The following is a 22448-nucleotide window of genomic DNA, read 5'->3' as shown; positions in this document are numbered from 1 at the left end:
AGCAAGGAGATCAAATCAGTCCATCCTAAAGGAAATCAACCCTGAATATTCATTGGAAGGACTGATGCTAAAGCTCCAATACTTTGCCACCTGAGGCCAAAAGCAGACACGTTGGAAAAGACCCTGATGCTGGTAAGACTGAGGTCAAAAGGAGACGGGGACGACAGATGATGAGATGGTTGGATGGCATCACCAACTCAATGGACACGAGCTTGAGCAAACTCCTGGAGACAGTGAAGGACCAGGAAGCCTGGCATGTTGCAATTCTTTGGGTGGCAAAGAATCAGACAGGACTTAGCAGCTGAACAACTACAAGCCATTTTGAGTTTCAGATCCCAGCCTCAACCGCTTCAGATGCAAATAATACTGTTCCCACGAGATACCAGTTACTAGTGGTATACTAGTAGCTAGTCTTGCGTATCTCCAAAACAGGAATGAGACACTGAAATTTCTAGATCATTGTTTCCAAACAGTTTGGTCCATCTGCTAGTCCATATCCAGAGCTGTATTAAATCCATCTCTTCCTCGATTTCATAAAGGTAATATAAACCAAGTTATCAGCATTTGAAATCAAAGGGACAGGTACTCTTCTCCAACTGAAAAATGAACATCAAAAAGTTTGGAGAGTAAGGAGAGACGCGTCCTCGATTAAACTGGCTGAAATGTGACATTTTCACTAGGAAATTGCAGGGCTGGGGTTGAAATATACATGTCACAGCCACCACAGTGCTGTGGGAAAGAGGAAACTTTTAATAGGAGCGAGGCCGCATCAAAGCAACTCATAATTAGGTACAAATTTGGCTCACGGTTCAGCAATTTATACAGATTAGCTGTGCTGACCTTCCCTGCCCCTGGGTGCTTACTTCACATCTGTGGCGGCACAGTGACCTCTAGTGTTAAAAGGGAAGGAATCTAGTTTTAAAATCGCATCCAAAATTACTCTCTCACGCAGCCTTATTATTCCTGGGAAATCTTTGCAAGGTATTAAGATAGAGATGTGATCTTCTCGTTCAGTATTTAAATCACCTTTAGTTAGTACATGCTCCAATCCTTCTGTCTTGGAAATTTCCAAAGAGTTTGTATCTGTATGATTTTTTTTTCCTTTCGCAATGTCTTGAAGTTGTATGAAATTTTATTTTCATAAATATGCATGCTGTGAGTACTCTATGGCTTCCAGACAATTAGATGCCTTCTTTTTCCTTCTTAAGGAGAATTGGCAAGCTTTGACTCCAACCAAATATGATGTTCGCAGAGTGTTTTGAAAATTCTTCTCCTAACTCATTGAAAGTAAACGCGGAGTCAGGGAACCACATAGAAAACTCTAGGATCATGGCTGTGTGCGTGACCCTGACTCACGGTTCCCACGCAAACTCAGCTTTGCTGGGACTTGTCGAGGAGTGAGCAGGGCCCAGGGTTTTGTTGACCAGGGTGGGCTACTTAATTTGCAGCATGAGGAAATGAGCTATTAAAGGTACTAAAATATAAAGACTTCTCCTTTCCTCTGTGTTCTCTCTCTTGACTCGATGTGGTACTTTTATTTTCCATTTGATGCCTCCTAATGGAAGAACATTTTTAATCTTATTTTTTTTACTTTTACCATTTATCCTTACATCATACAATGCCAGCTTAGTAGGCAAACAGAAGAGCATTCAGCTCAAATGTGGAATCACAGAAGTTAGACTTTTACATCATCGCTTATACAAACATGTGCATTTTTTCCCCCTTACTAGTGTGGAGGATTGAATTCTGAGACACGACCACTATATAACGTAATCACCCGGATCCTTCTCATTGACCTGACCAGGCCTTCGCTGGAAATGCCGCACAAAACAGACTCGTCTGTTTTCATTTCACTCCCTGATACACGTCCATACCAGCCAGGCTCTCTGCCTATGATGAGCAGTGCAGGACTGGGAGAAAAAGCTGGCTTCCTTCCATGTCGTAACTCCCACACAAGCCTTTGGCTAACACAGTCAAGCACAGGGCTTAGAAAGATGGGTTCCTTGGTCTCGGGTGGAGAACATGCGCCTCCCTCTGTGTTCAAAGCAAGTTCTGGTTCAAACAGAAAGCGTGGCTTCCAGGAGCTGTCAGCAACCCCACGCTCGAGGTCACACACAGCAGGTGAGGCAACCTCTTCCTTCCTTTAGCGACCTCATCTGATGGCAACTGGTGAGAGTGGCCCCAGCCCCCGCATCCCACTGCACCTGGTCCACCTGTCACTAAGCTGGAGAGAGAAAGCTGGCCTTAGGGTCAGCTGATAGTCTAAATGGCATTGCAAGGGATTGCAGTTGAAGGGAAGGGATTTAAAAACGCATAAAAATGCCAGGTGCCTTGCGAACACCTAGGAGCTCGGGAGAGAGAGTGCTGGGGCCACAGAAGCTGCCAGCTTCACTTGGGTCAGGTCCCTTTCACTTTCTGTTTCAGAATATATTGTGATCTCTTTTAATCAGGGATGGTAAGACACAGACACAGACATGTAAGAGCTTGTTATGGAGTTTGGAATGGACATGTGCACACTACTATACTGAAGACAGATAACTAACGAGGCCCTACTGTATAGCACATGGAACTCTGCCGAATGTTATGTGGCAGCCTGGACGAGAGGGGAGTTTCGGGGAGAATGGATGCATGCATATGTATGGCCGAGCCCTTTGCTGTCCACCTGAAACTATTATAAACCGCAATTTGTTTGTTAACTGGCTATATCCCAATACAAGTGAAAGCTGCTCAGTCATGTCCGACTCTTTGTGACCTGTGAACTATACAGTCCATGGAATTCTCCAGGCCAGAATACTGGAGTGGGTAGCCATTCCCTTCTCCAATACAAAATAAAAGGATTTTTGCAAAGAGAAGCTGTTACTTACAACTGCCTCGAAGCACACTGGTCCACCTGAGGCACCAGGGTTGGTCAGGAGGCAGAAGGAGCAGGAGGAAAACACGGGAATGAGTCTTTACCGTCGCTTCTGCAGGAAGAAACGGGCAAGGCAAGGTAAGAAGGCTTAGGACTGGCTGGTTAAAGCAATTCCGGGAGTCTGGGTGTGGGGGCTGTCCGTAGGCGCCTGGTACCTGGCCCTGGGGTGTCAGGGCTGGTGGTTAATGGTCCAAAGTATGAGGGTCTAGGGCTTCCCTGGTGGCTCAGGTTATAAAGTATCCACCTGCAATGCGGGAAACCCAGGTTCAATCCCTGGGTCAGGAAGATCCCCTGGAGAAGGGAATGGCTACCCACTCCAGTACTCTTGCCTGGAGAGTCCCATGGACAGAGGAGCCTGGCGGGCTACAGTCCATGGGGTCACAGAGACTCAGACACGCCTGAGGGACTGAGCTCGCAGTATGCATGAGAGCCTAATCAGTTTGAGGGGTGATTCTGACTCAGTTGGCTTGCACGTGAAATATGCACTCACAGGGAAGTCCTCCACTGTCTCTAGAAATCCGCTAGTCTTGGGGAAGTCAGGTTCCCTGGGGTCAAGTCAGCAAGTCCCCAGACATCGAAACATCAGAATGAAAAGATATGCTTCATATCCTTTCAGGTGCCCAGGTAACACCGCCCACCTGGCTCCTGTTAAAAGGCCACGTGGTTCTGAAGGCTGAAGAGACACTTAGCTCTGCCAGGGGTGGGCCCCTTCCTCGGGAAGCCCCTCCCTACTCTCTCTCCCCTTTTCTGCTTCCAAGGAGCCCAGATGTGGCTCGCTTACCAGTCCCTGCCCCTCTCTGCCTCTGGTCTCCCGTGTCTGCATGGTCCCCAGGCCGTGTGTACCCACCTCTCTGGGGCCCCCGCCCTCCTACTGGACCCCACAGAGCTTGCCTTCAGCTCTTCAAACCCCTGCAAAATGTCTCCAGAATAACATTTCTTCTGACTCCCAGCCAGGCACCCCCTGATGGTACCAATAAAGAAGATGCTATTTTATCTAAATGTCAGTTTAGGAGAATGTCCTCCTCAGGCTTCGATTATGGGTTTTACAGCTTCACGCTCTCCCCTTCTTCCTAGGGAGTGAGGTTGGGGGGATAGAGGGGTGAGCCTTTTCATCTAGGCTGTCCCCCTCCCAACTGCATCCATCCAAGCTCACGCTCCACATCCACAGAGCTTGCTCTGTGTGTGTGTGTGCACGTGTGTGTGTACCCCTGTACACTGCAGGGAGGATTCCACCGAAACCTCGCTTCAAACAGTTTCATCCACCTGTCTCTGCTACTGCACTTTCTCTTACTTTAAGCAGTTCTACAACAACGGCGAGACTTCAGCCACAAGGTCCACAAAGGCAGCAGAGGGTGGTTTCTGGCATCGTCTTCCTTGGATGTCTGGAGGGAAATGCAGGCTTATAGGCGAATGGTGACTATGCTCCTTTCTCTAGACAAGTCTCGATTTCAAATACACTGTCTCATAATTCACACAAGTACTCTGAGACCGAGGAAATACCATCACTTTAGACCTGAGTGGGTCATTTATCTCTGTTTCTCATTGCAAGAGTGAGGTTGCAAGGGCAAAGTGAACCAACCAAGATGTGTGCACTATGAAAAAGTTAAACCTGCTACAAAACTATGAGACCTCAACCAATTTTCTGCTTCTGGGGAGAGGGGAGGAGAGGGTGAGATGTAAGCAGAGAGTAACATGGAAACTTATATTACCATATATAAAATAGATAGCCAACGGGAATTTGCTGTATGGCTCAGGAAACTCAAACAGGGGCTCTGTATCTACCTAAAGGGGTGGGATGGGGAGGGAGACAGGAGGGAAGTTCAAGAGGGAAGGGACATATGTATACCTGTGGCTGATTCATGTTGAGGTTTGACAGAACCAACAAAATTCTGCAAAGCAATTATCCTTAAATTAAAAAATAATTTAAAAAAAAAGAAATAAAAAACATGGGGAATAACCCATTTCAATCCTGGAGTTTTAAACTCTGGCTATGGCACCACCAGGACTCTAATTATAGATTTGCAGAGACATTCTTTATGGGGTTTTACTAATCTCAGCAACAAGAAACCTATCCCCAAAATAAAAATTGAATGGCACCAATAAACAAACAAAAAATGCCTCCAGCCATCTCCAACGATGTAAACATACTGGTACATGTCCATCAACGGTATATGTATGTATGTATATAACAGAATTGTATCAAACTATACTTGTTGTCAGTTTCCCAAGTGGCTCAGTGGGAAAGAGTCCGCTTGCCAACGCAAGAGACGTCAGACACAAGGGTTCGATCCTTGGGTCAGGAAGATCCCCTGAAGAAGGAAATGGCAGCCCACTCCAGTATTCTCAGCTGGAAAACCCTGTGGACAGAGGAGCCACAGGGTCACAGGGAGGCGGGCACGGACGCGCCTGGACGACTGAGCAAGCACACACGTGCTTGTGGTCTTGTCTCTGCATCCCCCGCAGCGTTAGAGTCGGGACATTTCCCCAGGTGCCTTCACGGGTACTCAGGATTATCCTGATTTACCCTGATTTTCTTAATCCCCTTTAGTTGTACATCTGAGTTGTTTGCTTTTATTTTTATCTTCCTCTCCATAACAGTATTACAACATACAATGAACATCCTTAAAAATGCTTATTTGATGATTCTAATTAAATCGTTAATAGTAGATTCCTGAAGTGCTGGAACAAAGGGTATCAACAATTTTGAAATGGCTTATTTTTTATTGTTGATAAGGCCGTCTTGGTTAACACACCCCTGTCCTTCAAATATGACTGATAAACACAAAGCCCGCCTAGACTCTGACAGCTGGACCCAACAACCCTGAGGCCCTTCCCTTCTGACCCCAAAGAGCCTGGCCAAGGCCCCCTGGAAAGTGGAGAGCTTGGGGCCCAACTACTACTGTTTCCTATGCAGATTTGCACCACTGACTTGAAAACTCTAAAACCCAAACTGCAGGAGCAAGGGTGGCCAGCGCCATGCAACCAGCCCGTTTTGTCCGAAGGACACAGAGATTTGTCTCCCTGTGGTGGGGTGTGAGTGGTCAGCTGGATTTGGTTTTGCAAAGGGGAGGAAGCAATTATAATTAAGCAAAGAAGAAAAACTCAGGTCCACATGCTCAGGGAAACGTCCTTGTCACCTGAAGCACCTACCTTTCACCCAAGAAACCCAAAAGAGAATGCCCATCACCCACGGCCCTCTACTCCAAACCCATGTGAAAAACTCGCAGTCACGCAGCTTCTGTTTGGGTTATCAATGCCTGTGTGCTGAGGTTGAGGGGCTCACAGAGCAAAAAGCAAACAAAAGATATGAGCAAACGATTCTCTCCCTAATGCTCTATGAAAAGGAACCACAAAGAGCATGCAGAACACGCTCAGCCTTGAACGTGGACCACAGCTTAAAAAGGGGATTTCATTAGTAGATGGGGTAGACAGGTCCTAAGCCAAGTGGCAGCTGTGGGTGGATGGGAAGCCTGACTGGTGTGAACCTGCTCCCTGTCCCACGAGACAAATTTGTTGCCCTTTCCTCCTCCCTTGGGCTTCTCTGGTGCCCAGCTCAGACGCTAAAGAATCCGTCCAAAATGCAGGAGACCCAGGTTCAATCCCTGGATTGGGAAGATCCCCTGAAGAAGGGAATGGCTCCCCACTCCAGTATTCTGGCCTGGGAAATCCCACGGACAGAGGAGCCTGGAGGGCTACAGTCCATGGGGTCGCCAAGAGTCAGACAGGACTGAGTGACTAACACTTTCTTTTCTTCCCTCCTCCCCACTCCCAAGTGAGCAGGCATCACTGAGAAGTGAAAGTGCAGCCCTTGAAGGGAGCTGGAAAGGAAGCAAGCAGGACACCTCCGGGCTTTGCTGGAAGGAAGATGCTCCCTGGTGCCAAGGAACAGCAGGACACAGTCACTTCTGCCTTGTGGGAAGCATCTTCAGCTCAGACCTCATCCAGGCAGAAGAACTTTAAAACAGTCTTTCCATAATCATAATCAAGGATGGTGCAAACGGGTAGTTTCAGGGTGTTCACTCCAACATGGTTGGAGATATTGAAAATTTGGACACAACCTTTATTGTCCAACAGAAGTCAGTTATACAGACCTTCCACACAAGGACATACTAAATTATCATTTCTAAAAACACAGGAGAGAAAAAAAGATACTGCTACTGAAATGATAACTTGCTTAAATTTTAATAAACAAATTTTAAAAATAAGAGAATGAACTAAAAGATGCTCAAGATGCCGTGTAAATAGACAGCAGATTGCCAGATGGAAGAATCAGTGCCTGCTGTAGACCAACCTGCTGATGTTGCTACTTCTGGGATGAGACCGTGGGAGAGACCCCTCTCTTTTTAACTCCTCTGTATTTTCTAATTTGCATAGCATCTGTATTTATTAGGTACAGATTGCTGTATATTTTAAACCTATGTAATCATATTATCCTTTTAATGAGTGAAGGGAGTGTGGCTGATGCTTTGCCTTCATCCTTGCTTCACCCCAACACAGCAGAGAATTTCAGGGGCTGCAACGCTGACCCAGCAGACAGCCCGGGTCAGAGCACAGAGCTGAAGTGTCAGACAGGTTATTAATAAGTAATCAGCGGCCGGCATTTCTCAGAGCACTTTGGAAGAAAGCAGTGCCTCCTTGTAAGCCTCACAGAGAAGACTTCAGACTCGGAAATTTGAGCGAGTTCGAGCACAGACATCCACAGGGAGCCATCCAGCCTGAGAGTTTGCTTCAATCCAGAACAGCATGATATCCAGGAAAAGAACCCAGAGAACCCAGGTGAGGGCAAACACAGAGACGAGGACAAGCCCTGCCCATTTGAAGATGTCAGCCCGTCTTAGGCACTGGATGCTTCAATCAGGATCCAACTGCACAGTGTGTACAATCTTTGGCTTGGGCACCAAACTACTGGATTGTTGCAAATGGGTCAACAGACCTGCCTGATTTGGGCAGTTACCCAGAAGAAGTAAAGCAGGCAAGAAGGACCCCTGCGACAGTGCAGCATCTGCTTGCTGCTTCAGAAGATAACAAAGTCTCAACTCAGATCGCAGCCCACCCCAGAGAGATGACCAGCCCTGCAAACTAATCACAATATAATAAACTAAAATAAAAGAAATGCAAAAGGAAATTGTGGGGCAAGGAAGAGGGGACATCAATTACAATGAAAGTAACCTTCTGGTTAGGTTATTTGAAACAAAATGGGAAAGGATTCTTTTGTTAAAACCTCTGATTAAACCTTCCCAGAATTCCCCAGACTTCAAGGGAAAATCTGGGCTTCCCAGGTAGCACTAGTGATAAAGAACCTGTTTGGCACTGCAGGAGACATAAGAGATGCAGGTTCGATCCCTGGGTTGGGAACATCCCCTGGAGGAGGGCATGGCAACCCACTCCAGTATTCTTGCCTGGAGAATCCTATGGACAAAGGAGCCTGGCAGGCTACAGTCCATAGGGTCACACAGAGTCAGACACGACTGAAGTAACTTAGCACACACACTCTCAAAGGTAAATCTATGCCCCTGAATTTTCCACTCAGTGATGCTATGAGGGCCTGACTCTTCCTGGGATGAGAGAGGCATCATTATAGTAGCTCTGCACATGGGAACTGGAGCTTCCAGTTCCTTAACTGGGGGAGTTAAGGAACCCACTCTGAGCCAAATGCTGGGTTGGGACCCAGGTCTCCCAGACCTGATGCCCTAGGAGCCTGGAAACTAATGCTCTAGAAAGAGCATCTGGTTTCCAACTCCATTTCAAGAACTTTTGAGTGGGAACAGTATCCCATTTGATGAAGTGATTTTTTTTTTTTATGAGTTGCAAATAGTTGGCACTTGACTTGAAGCCCCAGAGAGACTCACAGATTCACATCAATTTATTATTCAACTTCCTGGGTTTTGTATGTTACAACCACCTGTTAGCTGATTTGGTGACCTTCAGCAGGCTGCTTAACCTGCTTTGCAGAGTTCCTTTATACATAATGGAATCCCTCTCCATCCAACAATGCAGAAGCCTCATTACCTAGACTCTCAGTGCTCCGGGGCTCTGCTCAAAGTTCAACGTCCTCTCAGAGTCCTGCCCAAAATGCAGGCACCCCTTCTCAGAATTTCTGATTCTTTAGGTCTAGGCAAGGGCTGAAGAACAGCATTTTTAAAATGAGCATCTGAACGTGTGGATGCAGCTGATCTGAGGCTTTCATATGAAAAAACAGCAGTTCATACTCCTCTCATCCAACATTCTGCTGATCAACAAAATTTGTAAACTGTGGCGAGGAGAAAGTAACACGAGGGGTAACAACAAATCAAAGGTGTCGGCCTAACTTGTTCTTCATAGAAATACTGAAAATATATTTTGATAGTAAGCCATGAGCCTGGTAAATAGTAGGAGTTCAATAACTGATGAATAGATGCCTCTGTCAACCTTCTGCCAAAAAACATGGGCTTGATTGCACATACTCCCCCTTCACTGACCTCCCGCCTTACTTCTTTGGAGCAGTTTCTCAGAACTGTCTGAAATGCTGTCTCCTGGGCTATAGTCCTTATTTTGCCCCCAGTAAAACTTAACTCACACCTTTCATGATGTGCATTTTTTTTTCAGTTGATACATCTTTTTTAATTACTTTTAAAATTTGGTTCCACATTATGTATCATCAGCAAAAGCAAGTTGAAGAAAGATTATGCAAGACCAAGCAAAATGGACTGGGTCTCATACACTATTGCTCTCAAAGGGAATTTTGACTACATACCCATGGCCTAACCCCAGCAATTTTCCAGCTCACAAGTCACAAAACTCACTGGAAATATACATCTAAACACACTGCCAGCAGAGGCACCCAGGCTGAAGTTACACGGATTTTATATATCATGAAAAGTCTCTTTCATGTGGTCAACCACAGGGGAAATGTCACAAAACAGGATTTGAAAGGACAAAAAACGGGAGAGGCTAGAGGTGAGGGTCCTTTGCTCTCTTAGGCATCCCTGCCTTCTGATTTTTTTTTTTTTTTTGCTAGAACCCTCAGTGGCCAAGAGGAAGGCAGGGATAAATGGGGCCCAAGGTTCTAGTTCTCTTCCTGGTATGACCGCCGTGTGGAAATAAAGGAAGATCAACCAAAGGGAGGAGGTAAAGGCCTTTCAGAGGTCGCTGCAGCCAATGAGTCGCCACTGTCACTTTCGTCAGAGGAGTGGGGGAGTTTCATCGAGGATAAAAGGAAAACTTTAGGTATGACCCAGTTAAAGACTGTTGATGGGGAAGCTGGAGGCAGCTAGCTAGAATAGGGACATCCTATGTGATTGGTTAGGGGATCGTATTCATTCAGCTTTGTCCACTTGGTCCTAAATTGGAAGCAGTGAAGAAATTAAGGGAAGTAGTAAGTTATTAATCAAGTCCAGCCCATTTGGGGCCAATTCTCCTGGATTGTCACTAAGACATTGCTGTATGGCTTCCTGCAAGTATGGCTTATAGCAGGCTGGCTTCTTGGGTTGGTTACCATAGATCAGTTCAGTCATTCAGTCATGTCCGACTCTTTGCAACCCCATGGACTGCAGCATGTCAGGCCTCCCTGCTCATCACCAACTCCTGGAGCTTACTCAAACCCATATGCATCGAATTGGTGATGCCATCCAACCATCTCATCCTCTGTCCTCCCCTTCTCCTCCTGCCTTCAATCTCTCCCAGCATCCGGGTCTTTTTCAATGAGTCAGTTCTTTGCATCAGGTGGGAAAGTATTGGAGTTTCAGCTTCAGCATCAGTCTGTCCAATGAATATTCAGGACTGATTTCCTTTGGATGGATTGGTTGGAACTCCTTGCAGTCCAAGGGACTCTCAAAAGTCTTCTCCAACACCACAGTTCAAAAACATCAATTCTTTGGCTCTCAGCTTTCTTTATAGTCCAACTCTCACATTCACACTTGACTACTGGAAAAACCATAGCTTTGACTAGACAGACCTTGGTAGGCAAAGAGATGTTTCTACTTTTTAATATGCTGTCTAGTTTTGTCATAGCTTTCCATCCAAGGAGCAAACGTCTTTTAATTTCATGGCTGCAGTTACTGTCCACAGTGATTTTGGAGCCCAAGAAAATGAAGCCTCTCATTGTTTCCATTGTTTCCCCATCTATTTGCCATGAAGTGATGGGACCAGATGCCATGATCTTTGGTTTCTGAAATTCATTATTATAGATAATGAGATGCTTTCCTAGGCAGTTTGCTACAGGTAGTTGGTCAGAGTTTCTGTTTTTATATACGGTCTGGTCACTGTCTTTGTATTTTCAGTGGCTCAGCTTTGCCAAACAGTCCAATCTATGGCAAAGGCCCCTGGATAAAGCCCCAGTGGAAGGGACACCCACACCTAGAGTCTACTCTGCCAGCTACACATGTCACCCAGGCAGGGACTGAAACATGGGAGGAGGTAGGGCTCAGCTCCCCACGGCTTCACGTTACAGAAGTTCCTGGTCACCAGCTGGGGATGGCCGTGCAGGACTACAACCCCAGCCTCCCGACTCCCAGCTTGAGGCTCCCCTGATCACAAGGAGGATCCCACGATTCCAACAGAGATGCTGCCATTTATTCTGAATATCTGTGGGTTATCTTTGAGTTCACAAAGATGCTTCCAGCGTTCCAGAACTGCGAATGAGCCACACATTCTGCAGAGCAAGCTAGGGAAAAAGTGCTACAAACCACCAACCAGGCCAACCCCTCATTTCCTTCTCTGGAAAGTTATGGGGCTGAATTAATACACTTCTAAGGAGTTTTCCAGGCTAACCAGCATATTCTATGATCTAAATATGTCTACTGTGAGTGTTTCAAAGAAATTCCTGCTGTCAGGAGCAGCTAAAGAAGTGGCCAATGGAACTCAAACATTCTACTCACCTACTGCCTCAGCTCATCTGAGTAGCTGCCTGTCTCTGTTCGCTGAACCCAGGGTAGGCAAGGCACAAGCCAGGAAGCAGATGGGAAGATGGAAGAAGATGCAAGGAGCCATAGGAACTAGAGGCATTCTTTATTTGCAGCAGCAAGGCTGCAGCAGCAGACATGCTACACTCCCTCTCGGTCGACCCAGCGGATGCAGCTGCAAGGACCTGTCAGGTGGTGCTTATATAGGTTACGCACATGCGCAGTGCTATAAGTGAGCTCAGCTGTCACAAAACCATTATTTACAAAATGCAGGACAAGAGCAAGAGGCCGCTGGGGTGAGGGAACCTGACCATCACCATCTTGGCCAATTGCTCTTTCCCTACACTGCCCATTTCAAAATGAGGCTGTAAAAATACAATCCCCATTGGCCTTCCACTGTAGAAGTGACTTCCAAAAGCAGAGCAACTTAATATTCCATCCTAACAAGCCGCACCTGTGGTCGTACAAAGACAAAGGCTTTCCGCAAAAGAGCAAACAACAGGCAATGCAGGAAAAAAATTTAAAAAATAATAAAGTGAAAGTGAAGTCAGTCAGTCGTGTCTGACTCTTTGTGACCCCATGGTCTGTAGCCTACCAGGCTCCTCTGTCCACGGGATTTTCTAGGCAAGAATACTGGAGCGGGGTGCCATTTCCTTCTCCAGGAGATCTTCCCTACCCAGGGATTGAACCCAGGTCTCCTGCACTACAGGCAGACGCTTTACCATCTGAGCCATCAGGGAAGTCCAAGGGCATCTCTGAACGTCACGTAAAACATTGATCCTGTCTCTTCATCTGCTTGCTTATCAAAGCGAGTAAATTTGGCCTAGTATCCTGCTCCATCATACCAGATTGTAAGAGAAGTTATGTGTTGTTCAAGCTTAAGAGATTATTTCTATATTCTATCCAGTTGTTTTCCAATTCCGGGAGCATAGATCTTACTAACAGATGTTCACTGTGTATGAACTGGTAGCATCTCACAGTCACATGATCAGACAGTCAGAGCAGGCAGTAGACTGCTCTTGTTCACATGTTTATAATCTGGAGCCCATGAATGTTCCTTTCATAGCTGAGATGGTAAGGGGGGATAACCGCACTTATTGCTTTAGGCAGAGTCTCTGCTGTTCATGAATCTTTACATCTTCTTATTCTTTAGGTTCTTATTTCCTTTTCTCTTTCAGTATTTACCACATCCTCATTTAGATCCCATTGCTACCCCATCCTTTCTTGTGTGTGTGTGTGTGACACGCAATATTGATTTTAATTTGCACAAAGCATTTCAGCTTTTCCAGACAGTGAAATAAACAAGCTGGCTTTCCCTCTGCACACAAACACTGGCCATCAACATGGCACGCTGAACTCCTGGCCCTTCGTCCAGCATGCATGCTCAGTCGTGTCCTACTCTTTGCAACCCTGTGGACTGTGTAGCCTGCCAGGCTCCTCTGTCCGTGGGATTTTTCAGGCACAAACACTGCAGTGGGTTATCATGCCCCTCTCCAGGGGATCCCAACCCAGGATCAAACCCACATCTCCTTTGTTTCCCGCACTGGCAATGGGTTCTTTATTACTGAGCCACCCGGGAAGCTGGCCCTTCTTCATTCTCCTGCAATTTGCCGAAGTCACTCTTCAAAAGCCAGCACCAACTCAGCTTTCTTTTCGTCTTCTGTGTCAAGATCTCAAGGGGTCTCTCCTTTCCGACAGTTCTTCTTATAGCCTTAGCCCTGGTCTTGGGCTGTGAGCACCTGGGGCTTCTCCTCTGTGTCACTAATTGTTTGACTCTGAAACAATGAGAGGCCAATTCTAGAAAGAACCTCTTGTGGTTCCATTAAATTCTAGGAACTTACATGCAGACCCTAGCTCACCAAGTCCAAAAGGTGTATTTTTCAGACAATTAAACTGGGGCTCAAAGGCCATAGGGATTTAATTGAGGTATTCTAGGTAGTGATTTTTCTTTCTTTTATCAGTTCCAAAAAAGAATATTCCCCCTCCCCTCAAAATTACTAGATTACGGAATACAAACACTAGAATCTAAAATAAGTCGAACAAAAAAAGTTGAACAAGCTATGATGTGGATAAACCTAAATAAGCATAGACAGACTGAAAATGATAGTGGGGATGTGGAAGCTACTGTGAGACATCTAAAGGAAGCTGAATTGTCTTAGAGAGTGTAACACAGAAAATGAAGATGTGTAAAAGGAATTTCAAGCAGTTTAAGGTCTTTACACTCTTTAGGAGAAGGGAAGCAATGGCTATCACCTTCAGACTTGTTAAGTCAAATTCAGTTCAGTTCAGTTCAGTCGCTCAGTCATGTCCGACTCTTTGCAACCCCACGAACCGCAGCACACCAGGCCTCCCTGTCCATCACCAACTCCTGGAGTTCACCCAAACCCACGTCCATTGAGTTGGTGATGCCATCCAACCATCTCAGCCTCTGTCGTCCCCTTCTCCTCCTGCCTTCAATCTTTCCCAGCATCAGGGTCTTTTCAAATGAGTCAACTCTTCACAACAGGTGGCCAAAGTATTGGAGTTTCAACTTCAGCATCAGTCCTTCCAATGAATATTCAGGACTGATTTCCTTTAGGATGGACTGGTTGGACCTCCTTGCAGTCCAAGGGACTCTCAAGAGTCTTCTCCAACGCCACAGTTCAAAAGCATCAATTCTTCAGTGCTCAGCTTTCTTTATAGTCCAACCCTCACATCTATACATGACCACTGGAAAAACCACAGCCTTGACTAGACAGACCTTTGCTGACAAAGTAATGTCTCTGCTTTTCAATATGCTGTCTAGGTTGGTCATAACTTTCCTTTCAAGGAGTAAGTGTCTTTTAATTTCATGGCTACAATCACCATCTACAGTGATTTCGGAGCCCAGAAAAATAGTCTGACACTGTTTTCACTGTTTCCCCATCTATTTGCCATGAAGTGATGGGACCGGATGCCATGATCTTCATTTTCTGAATGTTGAGCTTTAAGCCAACTTTTTCACTCTCCTCTTTCACCTTCATCAAGAGGCTCTTTAGTTCCTCTTCACTTTGTGCCATAAGGGTGGTGTCAAATTACCATACTAAATAAGTCTTGGGGGTGTGATATACAGCATGATGACTACAACCAACAATATCTTGGAGCATATTTTAAAGTTGCCAAGAGAACAAGCTTTGGCCTCCAATACTTTGGCCACCTGATGCAAAGAACTGACTCATTTGAAAAGACCCTGATGCAAAAAAGATTGAAGGCAGGAGGAGAAGGGGATGACAGAGGATGAGATGGTTGGATGGCATCACCAACTCAGTGGACATGAACTTGAGCAAGCTCCAGAAGATGGTGAAGGACAGGGAGGCCTGGTGTGCTGCAGTCCATGGGGTTGCAAAGAGTTGGACACAACTGAGCAGCTGAACTGAACTGAAGAGAATAAACCCTAAAATTTAATTTTGTATGGTGATGAATAGTAACTAGACTTACTCTAGTAATTATTTCACAGTGTATAAAAATATCAAATTATTATGAGGTATGCCTAAAACCAATATAAAATTATCTATCAATCAAATCTTATTATTTTTTTAAAAAACACTATATTAGCATACTAATTTAAAGGTAGAAAAGCATCTTTGAACATATAGCTTCAAATAAGCAAATGAGGAAAAAGAATTTTTAAAAATACTAAGCCTCTAATAAAAAAACAAAAAGATATTTAAAACAAAGCATGATAAACAGATAAATAAAAATGTGGCAGAAATACATCTAAAGTTATTCACAATAAATATAAATGGGTTAAACTCTCCAGTTAAAAATCAACTTTTCCAGATTGAATATTTTAATTTAGTTATATGCAAAAATGAATCTACCAGATTTACTTACAGAAGCATTAATAAATATCATAAATTCAATATTCAATGTAAAAAGCACATTGAGAAAACAGTAGAGCATCACCCAACTGTTTGTAATTTTAAATATATTAAATAATACTGACAATTGTTTATAGATGTATGGAGGGGAATTTGATGGTGAGGGTGGGGACACATGTGAATGACATCCACACCTGCCAAGTTCTCTTTCCTTTTTTAAAAGTTCTAGAGCAAGCATATAGCAAATGCTAAAATGAATTCAGTCTAAATAAGTGAGTTCATGGATATCTGCTATATTCTATATTGGGGTATGTTTAAAACATTTGTTGATAAAAAGAAATAACTTAATAAAACAAAGTCAGTTGGGGTTTTTTACAACAGGTATTTATGTAAAGAAAATATGAGGAGTTGAATGTTAGCTGAAACCATTGTGGTAATCATTTCACAGTATATGAAATTCAAATCGTCACGCTGTATTCCTTAAACTTATACAGTGGCGTATGTCAATTATTTCTCAGTAAAACTGAAGAGAAGAAAATACACGACACAATCCTTGTGCTTTTCTGTTTTCTCAATTTTCCACAAGGACAATGGTCTTATTTTTAATAAATTTTTAAATGTCAATTTTTTATGTTAAATGTCAATTTTTAAATGTTAAATTTTTAATTTTAGAATAACAAAACATTTTCTAGGCAGAAAAAATTTTAAACACATTTTTCAACGTTTTCCCATTTTTACTTTTTATGTATACAGACAAAAATAACCATGGGGAGCAATGCATTCACTCTACCTGGAGTCCAGACCCTTTACTGATGGTGTCTTGACCTAATACCTGTACTGGCCAGCAGGTGGCGGTGGCACAATAGTAATTTTAAACCAAGAGTGTAAAATCTAGCCATCGCTCTTCACGTGGGTAGTTTAGATCACACCTGCTTTGGGTACCAAAGTTCTACATGGCTTATGTGTGTTCTCCCCACATACATTTTTTCCTCTGTATTCACCAAGAATTAGGTTACAAAGCTCTGCCTCTTTCCACGTCATCTGCACAAACATCTCCTGGAGAAGCGATGACGTTCAAAAAAGCCACAGGTAAAGAATTGTGGAGTTCCGCCCATCTTGTTCCTCTAGTCCCGTGAAATGTTTCATTGTTACACCACATAAACCAGACCCAGAACAATGTTGGCATTTTCGATTCAAAATTTACCAGCTGGTTTAAAAAGAATATGAGACCAAATCCAAAAACCAGCCCTATCCTTCCAGCATTCTACAAAAACAATAGCTCTTTTCACCATCTAATCACTTCTCTAGGACATAAAGTGCCCAGATCGAAAGTTATATGGATAGTTGAGTTGTTAGCGTGTGCTGAGTGTGGAAACATCTCATTCGACACTTGTCTTATTAACATTCCTAGCTCCGATCCCGCACTAGCAGAGCTGACCTTCAGAAATACCATGTTTAAGTCACCTCAGAAAGCGGCAGCAGAAGCTGATGGTTCTCTGCGCTCCTTGATGGGCATCCTGACTGTGCGAGCAAGGTGCTTCCTGGGAAATTCTCTGTCCACCCTCCTCGAGTCATCCCAGATACCTCTCCCACCGCCTGTCGCCCTGGACGCAGAGACCTGCAGGCTCCATCTCAGCCTCTTTGCACACTAACAGACCCCGAGACCCAAGGCAGAACCCACCCAGCTTCCTCAGAAGAAGGACTTTTATTTTTATCCTTATCATTCTTTCTCTACCTCTTTTTTTTTTTTTTTTTTTTGTCTCCCATTAGCCACATCCAAGCCCCTTTGCAGCTTCTCTTTTTAACAGCTTTCTCCAGGCTTCTTCTCACAGTAGCTTCCCAGACATAAAACAAGGATAACAGACGTGAACCTCGTTTGCAACCATTGAATAAGCTTTGAGCACAGCTTCACGTAGGACAGGCAGGCTGTAGAAGCGGTTCATGACTGATGACCCACATGACTAGGCTCCTGGGCTCAGAGACCCAATACAGTGTCAGTGTGTGCTCTCCATACAGCCTCTTGCCCTCGGGTTCCATATTCATCCCCCTAGCTTCTCCATGAGGTGAGCGCTACAAGTATGCCTCACCTGAATTTCACTAGTGGAATATTTGTTAGAAAGCTTTGCAAAAATAGTTGACCCAGAAGTCACTATTTCATGTTCCTGCATCTCATGAGAGGGTATATGAAGCTGCATCCTCACTCATTGATTTAATTTAAACCTTGTTTAAGTACTGTTTAAATATGATGTGTCTTATTGCTGGTATCTTCCCTACATTAAGGAGCAAAAATGTCTACTAGGAAAGTGGACAATTCTGTGAGACTAAGATACCTAGAAAAGCATATACGTTAGACAGAAGTGCGGGGATGAAGGAAACAGGCACATGAAGATATGACACTGATCACATACAAGGCCACATTTCTATGTGCGGGAAAATAAAGCTATAAAGTGGCTGGTTGTGGAGAGCTTCAGTATATTACTCAGGAAATCATCATATTTATGAGAAACTGGAAAAAACCAGGTGAGGGGCTTGCTGGCCACCGTGGATGCCAGAGCCTTCTGTAGGAACAATAGACGGGATTAAGCATCCTCACAGGTCAGAAGAAGGAGAAGGAGCATACTGTGGAGAAGCTGAGCTCTACACCAAGGCCTGGATGGTTGGACAGATTAAAGAAAGTAGGAAATGTAAAAGAAAGGTTATTTTCGAGATGGTAGGTGCAGTAGCTGCTGCTGATGGTGAAGTTGCACACACCCTCCTGAGAATGGCAGAAAACCCTGAAGAAAGGTAGCTGATTCACGCCAGTCAGAATGGCTGCTATCCAAAAATCTACAAGCAATAAATGCTGGAGAGGGTGTGGAGAAAAGGGAACCCTCCTACACTGTTGGTGGGAATGCAAACTAGTACAGCCACTATGGAGAACAGTGTGGAGATTCCTTAAAAAACTGGAAATAGAACTGCCTTATGACCCAGCAATCCCACTTCTGGGCATACACACCAAGGAAACCAGAATTGAAAGAGACACGTGTACCCCAGTGTTCATCACAGCACTGTTTATAATAGTCAGGACATGGAAGCAACCTAGATGTCCATCAGCAGATGAATGGATAACAAAGCTGTGGTACATATACACAATGGAGTATTACTCAGCCATCAAAAAGAATAGATTTGAATCAGTTCTAATGAGGTGGATGAAACTGGAGCCGGTTATACAGAGTGAGCCAGAAAGGAAAACACCAATACAGTATACTAACGCATATATATGGAATTTAGAAAGATGGTAACGATAACTGTATGCGAGACAGGAAAAGAGACACAGATGTATAGAACAGTCTTTTGGACTCTGTGGGAGAGGGAGAAGGTGGGATGATTTGGGGGAATGGCACTGAAACATGTATAATATCATATAAGAAACGAATTGCCAGTCCAGGTTCAATGCAGGATGCTTGGGGCTGGTGCACTGGGATGACCCAGAGGGATGGTGTGGGGAGGGGTTGGGGGGGTGGTTCAGGATGGGGAACACATGCACGCCCATGGCAGATTCATGCTGATGTGTGGCAGAACCAATACAATATTGTAAAGTAATTAGCCTCCAATTAAAATAAATAAATTTAAATTTAAATAGTAAATAAATAAAATGCCACAAAGGAAAAATAAGTCTAGGAATTTAAATTTATAGGTACAGTAAATCTTGTTACTAAATATGTCCTGATGAGGTTATTCACACATATGTAAATATGCAAATACATAAACAGATAATGTATATATTATATATATAAAGCACATGGAAACATGAAAAAAAAAGAAAGGTGGCTGACTATTAAAAATTTATGTTGATGAAATAAAGCACTCTGTTAATTAAAAGATGCTTGCTCCTTGGAAGAAAAGCTCTGACAAACCTAGACCATGTAAAAGCTTTGGCAAAATCATTGCCAGCAAAGCTATGTCAAAGCTATGGTTTTTCTAGTAGTCATGTATGGATGTGAGAGTTGGACCATAACTGAGCAGCTGAAAAAAATGATGTTTTTGAATTGTGGTGTTGGAGAAGACTCTTGAGAGTCCCTTAGACTGCAAGGAGATCAAACCAGTCACTCTTAAAGGAAATCAACCCTAAAAACTAATCGGAAGGACTGATGCTGAAACTGAAGCTCCAATACTTGGGCCACCTGATGCGAAGTGCTGACTCATTGGAAAAGACCCTGATGCTGGAAAGATGGAGGGCAGGAGAAGAAGAGGGCAACAGAGGATGAGATGGTTGGATGGCATCACCGACTCAATGGACATGAGTCTGAGCAAACTCCAGGAGATGGTGAAGGACAGGGAAGCCTGGCGTGCTGCAATCAATGGGGTCACAAAGAGTCAGACACAACTGAGAGACTGGACCGAACTGAACTTTACCTTTCGTATCTAAAGGAGACAGCATTCACAGCTGAGACCAGAGTCCACTCAAGAAAATAAAACAAAACATGCTTTGTATATCTTACTTAGTACATCACTGGGGAAAGACTGTTATTTTACATTTTCTGCTTGACATTAAATGTCACTGACCTCTTTTCTCCAGAGCCAACAGACACAGTGCCGAGGGCCCATAAATGTTTTCCTTCCTTTTAGAACCAGAAAAAAACCAATACAAACCTTACGGTGGAAGAAAAAGCTTTAGTATGTAGTATTAATAATGTCATCTTTATAGCAATGGGTAGTAAAATATGGTTTTTCTTTTTTCTTTTTTTTTTTTCATGGAAAAAGAGTCCCATGAAGGCAAAAGTGCTTAGAACACACAGACGTCACCCTGGACCCCAATACTTTCCTCACATCATTTCCTCAACATTCCAAGCATTGGGGGTCAGTCTCCATCTTACTGTTCTGGGCAAGAGGAGATAAGAGACCAAGAAAGAGGGGCGCCATCTGATGAAATAATACCGCTGCCCGCAGGCCATGCGCTGAGGCTGGTGTCTTATAGTCACATCCTCCGTGGGAGGACAGGGGATTCTCCAAGAAGACCCATCTCGTGGGCCACGCTGCAACTGGGTCATTGGCCTAGAGAAAAATTGGCCCTTTATATCTGGAAAAGACGAAAACTAATTCCAAAAGATACATGCACCCCAATATTCACTGCAGCTGTATTTACAGTGGCCAAGACGTGAAGCCACCTAAGTGTCCATCAACAGATGAATGGATTAAGGAGTGGTACATAAAGCAATGGAATATTACTCAGCCACGAAAAACAGCGAAATAATGCCATCTGCAGCAACGTGGAGGCCACTAGAGATTATCATAGCAGGTAAAGTGAGTCAAAGACAAATGGCATATGACATCACTCATATGTGGGATCTAAAACAGATAGAAATGAACCCCATGGACTGTAGCCCACCAGGCTCCTCTGTCCATGGGGATTCTCCAGGCAAGAATACTGGAGGGGGTTGCCCTGCCCTCTTCCAGGGGATTTTCCCAACCCAGAGATCAAACCCAGGTCTCCCACAATGAGACGGATTCTTTACCAGCTAAGCAACCAGGGAAGCCCTATGATATATCTATTCCATTTATATGTGGAATCTAAAAAAAAATATACAAAAGAGCTTATTTACAAAACAGAAACAGACTCACAGACATAGAAAATAAACTCAACAGTTATCAAAGGGGAAAGGCAGGGGGGAGGGATAAATTAGCAGCTTGGGATTAACAGATAGATACTACTGTATATAAAATAAACAAGGGTCTACTGTTTGACACAAGAAACCATATTCAATATCTTGTAATAGCCTATAATGGAAAAGAATCTGTATATAAACATATACGTATATGTCTGAAGCACTTTGCTGTATACCAGAAACAAACACAACATTATAAATGAACCATATTCCAAAGAAAGAGATTTAAAAGTGTAAACATTAGCTCTGAAATCAGAATGCCTTATCAGTGGGAAATGATGCAGATATTGATGGATACTTTGATGTGGGTATAGATTGAGATATACACCCAAAAGCCTGGTCAGAGTCAGGAACACCCCACCATGGCCTGCCACTGCGGCAATCAAACCCTTGGACAGGAGGCAGGCAGTGTGGGCAAAAGGGGTCCAGAGCCTCATCAGAAACCAGTGAGTCCTACACACCATTTCCTCTCTCCACACAGCATTTTACCATCTACTTGAAGAGAAACATCCCACGTAGCCCTCATTGCTTTCTTCCACCAGCTGAGACTGGCCCTGACTTGAGGCTGCATTCCGGCAATGTCACAGTCGGCCGACCGAACGTCAAACCCAGTCCCCACGTGCGTGTCAGCTACAAGAGAAGCGGCGCCCTGACACGCACCCCCACCCAGCGGCGGTGCGTGTCACCAGCCAGATCAATCCCACGCTGCTCCACACACTTAGAAACCAAGACTAATAAATCATTTGCCCGCTCTCAGCACACAGACGGTAAGTGTGGTTCAATGCAGGTAATTATAAAAAAAATGACTCTGGGAGCAAAAAATCAAAACTTGGGAGTCTGTGTCTAATAGAAAAGGCCTGCAAAGAGATTTGGGAGTTCTAACGACGCTGAGGAGCAGGTGAAAGGTCCCGGAGCCTGACAGTCGCTGGGCAGCCTGATTGACAGAATCGATCCCTCTTCTCTCCAGCATCACCAGGCCCTGGGTCTACTCGCCTCTGGGTCCCCACGCCAGGCGGCGCGAGGCGGGGCGGGGGTATTCCCTCCTGCTGTCAGAAGTCTGCAGAAAAGAGCCCCCGCGAACCCATCAATTACCGAGACTGTCAGTGCGAGAAGGTGTTGGGACAGTGACAGGGTTAGGTAAAAGCCTCGGGGGCTAAGCTGAAAGGTGCCAATG

At 44.4% G+C, this 22448-nt stretch overlaps 1 non-coding gene across 1 annotated transcript; it reads right to left on the bottom strand.

The window, feature by feature from the left end:
- Positions 1 to 12458: 12458 nt before the first annotated feature.
- On the bottom strand, positions 12459 to 12530 carry TRNAY-GUA (transfer RNA tyrosine (anticodon GUA)). The gene has a single exon. It is a non-coding gene; the product is annotated as a tRNA-Tyr (tRNA).
- Between the last annotated feature and the right edge of the window lie 9918 nt (positions 12531 to 22448).

The sequence above is a fragment of the Ovis aries genome, chromosome 18 (assembly GCF_016772045.2).
Source record: "Ovis aries strain OAR_USU_Benz2616 breed Rambouillet chromosome 18, ARS-UI_Ramb_v3.0, whole genome shotgun sequence".
NCBI classification, from domain to species: domain Eukaryota; kingdom Metazoa; phylum Chordata; class Mammalia; order Artiodactyla; family Bovidae; genus Ovis; species Ovis aries.
This window is presented reverse-complemented; position numbering and strand designations above follow the sequence as displayed.